A 4900-nucleotide genomic window follows, 5' to 3' on the forward strand; every position below is an offset into this window, starting at 1 on the left:
AGCAATCACAACAGATGATATTGCACGGCACTGAGAAAGCAGTAGCAAAGCCTGGGAAACAGCAATGATAAATCAAGTCATGAGACATGGAGTTATACATCTGAGAGTAACACCGACAGTATTGCCTCTCCGACACACACACGCACGCACGCACATACATACACACACCACCACACACGTACACACACACTCGCAAACACATACACACACGCACACACACCCATTCTGAAAACTGAAGAAGCATTGTGAGTTGAGAAGGAGGCCAAAAGAAAGAGATCAAGGTTGACAAGAGCACAAGGCTGACGAGAAGCAATGAGATTTCATTTTGAAATGCAAGTGCAAGATGAACTACTACTGTAATCTATTCCTAAATGTCTATGACAACAAATATGCTTGTTTATCAAAACCCTTCAAGCATCTTTGTATATGAATAGCTGGAGGACACCCCTCTGCGGGTGAGAAACTAGTTCCCTCAGCGTAAGAGATCCAGATGATTGTCTTAGGCGCCGCAGTATTGTTATGAGACTTGTAGCCAAGCTACCCATCATATGGGAACTCCTTATGGACAAAATAAATAACATACAATAGGGGGAAAAATAGATTCACACTGCATCATCCATTCCCTCTTTAATACAGGTCTTTATTACTGTTACGTAAGCACCTGTATTTTACTGAAAAACATTCTCCATTCTGTGACATAATGACTGCATAACATGCTGATGTGATCTGCCATGGACATTTTGGTGATGAGCTTGAGTCCTTGGACATGCTGTGCTGTCTGCATGACAGAGAGGAGGCAGTACTAGCAGTAAGGCCTCTGACAACCAGAGGGAGTCAGACTTACTGTAGTGATACACACCAATCAGCCACACACATGCATACACACCTGTAGTACGTACAACACACAGTAAAGAAATACATGCAAATTAACACACACACACACACACACACAAACGTGTATTACCTCAGCAGTACTTTGACATTTGAGCTGCACACACACACACACACAGTCACACTTACACTGACAGTAAAAGAAATGAGCAGTCCAGGTGATCGTCCCCATACACACTCACACACTGATTCCTTGGTAAGGTTCTTTGCAGTTTTATTAGACTTTGCTCATAGTCATTACACGAGTACGTACCAAAAGAACAGATACTAGATGGAGTGAGGCGGCAGTGCCACGGCAATAAAAACAGACCCAGCTCCGTGGCACAGCCCCTGGCAGACCGGCTGCCCAGCCTACACTCCACCTCACTCTGTGCATGAGACAGCAAAGTGAGCAGGACTTGGAGCCCTCGTTTCAAATGCTTCAGATTGTACATTGAACAGGAGATTCCCCACATGGTAGAGTAAGCTTGTCTACATAGCCCTACGCCTTCTACATTCTATACCCGTGCGAATGGCAAATCAAAACTCAACAAGTCTACCTCACAAATGCCAGTGCTTTTCAACATTATACATATTTTTTTTCCAATTTTTGGTTTGTTTTAAAAATCTTTGGATGTGCAGTAATACCCATAAAATAACAGTTTTTAAAAAGTCAAAAGAATAGAAAATACATACACACACACACGTACACACTGCTTTTTGCCAGCTGTTCAACAAAGTAGCTCCTGTATAACTTTGTCTGCATTGGCAAATCAACTGTCTGGATTTCTGGCAGTGTTTAAAACACACATTGAAATGCCGGCTAGGATTTAGCTGAAGAAGAATACAAACTACTCCTTTGTTATATCTAAGCGTGGGAAATAAGGCTGTAACATAAAACTGTCTTTTTTGTTTGTTTTTTTCTCCAAAAACCTACTATATACAAATCTAGAGTTTCTACAAATGCATAAATTAAAGCAGTGGTTAACCATTACAAAAATGCAATTAAATTAAAATCACAACACAGAAGTAGAGAAAAGGGAAAATATGAACACAATATCACAGCAGTTGGTTTTACCCTGTAAAAGCAATAGTTTACCATCATATTATTGGCATAACCCAATGTCTGATAAAAAATACGCTTCTCCCTCCATCCCTTAAGTTTCATACATCAACCCTGAAACTTGTCCTCCGTGACTTGAAACAGAGCACTTCTGCCAAAAAAACAACAACTTCAAAATAGATAATCATACAGCTTTTTGAAGTAACAATAACAGTTACCACACGAGTGGAGTTCTGCCTTACTCACAGATAGACGTCTCAATGCAGAACTCAAAGGAATTATTACTATGAGGTATTCAGAGACATTGGTAAAGACATGCACGGCCAGAGTGCTGGACCTTCGTACACACAGCAGAGAGAAAAGGAAGGTTGAGGGGAAGAGGGGATGGAGGGGTAAAAGGGGGCAGGGGAGAGGAGAAACAAAGACCTTTGGTTTAATCTGTAGAAGTGGACAACAGAAATTCCTTTGGTATGTTTTCATTGCATGGTTGCGCTGGCGAAAGGACCACGGTGTGATTAAAAAAATCAAAAAAAACAAAAACCTTTTTCTTGTTTCTTCAGTAGTGGCCCTTCTACAGGCTGAGGTATTCACAGAGTCAAAGGTGAGAGGTCAACAGCGGTTTAACACTTTGGTTCAAGCAAGGCACTCGTCCTGGGAGTTTTAGAAAGATTGCAACACGTCTGCTTCTACTTTCAGGAACATGTCTGCCTATAGTTGAGTCAACAATTCTGCCCATGGCTATGTCAGCTTGTCTGCTTACTGTCATGTAAGGATGGCTGACCTCTTTGGTGGATCAATAATATCAACCTATAGATACACACTAAGAAGCAGGGCCAAGTAGCAATAAAGCTGCATTAAAAATACACTCAGGCAGGGTACTTCATCAAATTCACATTGATTATTTAGAAATTAATCATGAACCAAACAAATAGTAAATGCTCACATTGCTACAATGTCCTCTTTTACATTTGAATCTGTCGTTACTGCCAATAAAGTGGTAGAAATGAATATTTTGCTAGTGCTAACAAGCACAAATAAAGTCTGATCACATTGCTAGGGAGTTTGCTGTACCCCCGGGCACCTGCGTGGCTGCTTGTGTGTATCTATGGCTAGATCAGCATATCTGCCTATAGCTACATCAGCATGACTACCTATGGAGCTGTAATCAGAGCACAGATGAAGCAAGAGCACGCATAGCAGGGGTGCATGGGTTGAGTGCAGGTGGGAGGGGGAGAAAGGGGAGAAGAAAGGAAGAGAGGGGGAGAGAGAGAGAGAGAAGAGATGGGGGGAGGGGGAGACATACAACATCTTTTAACACCACTCATAGAGGCCGTGCAATGAGAAAAAATCTTTGGTTATCTTTGGTATCATCAAAGTGATAGAAATCACGTATGGAACTTGAGTGAGGTAGCATCTTTGGTCACACTATAAAACATCAGCAGGTCTTGACACACTTTTGTTTCTTGTCGTCTTTTTGGTTTTTTTTTTCTTTCAGAGAAGAAGAAGCAGCTCTCTCTAGCCTCTCCTTCAGCGCTTTTTCTGATGAATGTAGAGCTGCTAACCCTGGCCATGAGGAGGATGACGGCAAGGGGCCAGCTCAATATATTTAATGATGCTCTGCCCTGGGCCAGCCCTGTGTAGTGCTTTCCTCCTAGTGCTGAAATGCATAGCTTACCAGGAGAAAGGAGGCAGGATGGGCGGAGGGTGGGGGTGCTTTCGTATTCAGGTGATGAGCTGACATTGCTTTGTAAGCGTCTGAAAGTGATTTGATCATTGATATCATCCCCTCCACCCAACATCTTTGATGAAGAGGATAAAATCAAATACATATGAAGCGCACAGGGACAATGGAGCACCGCTGAATGCTTATTATTAGAGTGGTGACACAGTTTGTCCTCTCCTGCACGCTGTCATGACCACACTTATGACAGCCAGCATCTTTTGTTTTCACCTCTGTGGAGAAAACACACTACTGAATGGATTGAATCTTTTTTTTTTGCCAGCTGCTGGTATTCAAAGACATCAATTAGAGCTAAATCTATAGGCATTGGTTGAACAGAGATACAGGAAAGGATGATTAATCTTCACAATGAGCCTTTACAGAAACATTCACACAGACTGTTTGTGAAGATATAACTGGAATATTTAGTTTGATTCAAGAAGGCATCTATAAGGCAAAGGTCAATAGTTGATTTTCAGGGCTGTGTCATATAGTATTTCCATTTGCAGGGAGCATATATTTAAGTATGACTCAAAATGCTGTATGGACCATAAGCAGTAACACTGTCTTCTTAGTGGCGTCTAACTAACAGTCTGACTTAGGAGGCAATGGAGGAAATGATGTAAAAATAGTTTTACGGTTATCAACTACAAAATATAATCTTTGGTCAAATTACTTTATAGCAGGTTCTTACGTGGTTCTATCTCTAAGCTGCATGAGAGGCTTCAGGGTGTAGAAGGCTTTTGTTTATCTTGTTTAAATTATTCAACGTTTCAGCATGTTGGAAGAAAGCACTACCATTTGGGTTGAGGTTAGGGTTTTTTTGGTTTGGTTCAAGGGTTGGGATTTTGGTTTTGGGTTAGCAGTCTACACATGGGCATTTCCTTGTCTGTCTGGAATGCTTGATAGAAAGACAGACAGCTGGAGAGACAGACAGTCCACTGCCACCGATCCAAGAGGTTGCACAACAATCCAGTCGCTCCTGTAGGATTTTTTTGTCTTTAAAAGTTGATTGGCCAATCCCACCGGAGCTCCACATTCTGGCTGTTCTTCAAGGGTGTGGACAGCTGCAGATCAGACTGCCAATAGGCTGATTAAACCTCCATTTAGGGACCCATCATTAAAACCAACCAATCAGATTAAAGATAAGGATGGTGAATGATAGATTTATACTGGGTGGGGAGGTGTGGGGGATATAGTAAAGCTATAGACCAGTGACAGTGAGTGTGTGTGTGTGTGAAGGGTGG

This window comes from Morone saxatilis, unplaced genomic scaffold (assembly GCF_004916995.1).
Source record: "Morone saxatilis isolate NCDOM2014 unplaced genomic scaffold, NCSU_SB_2.0 Contig11, whole genome shotgun sequence".
Taxonomy (NCBI): domain Eukaryota; kingdom Metazoa; phylum Chordata; class Actinopteri; family Moronidae; genus Morone; species Morone saxatilis.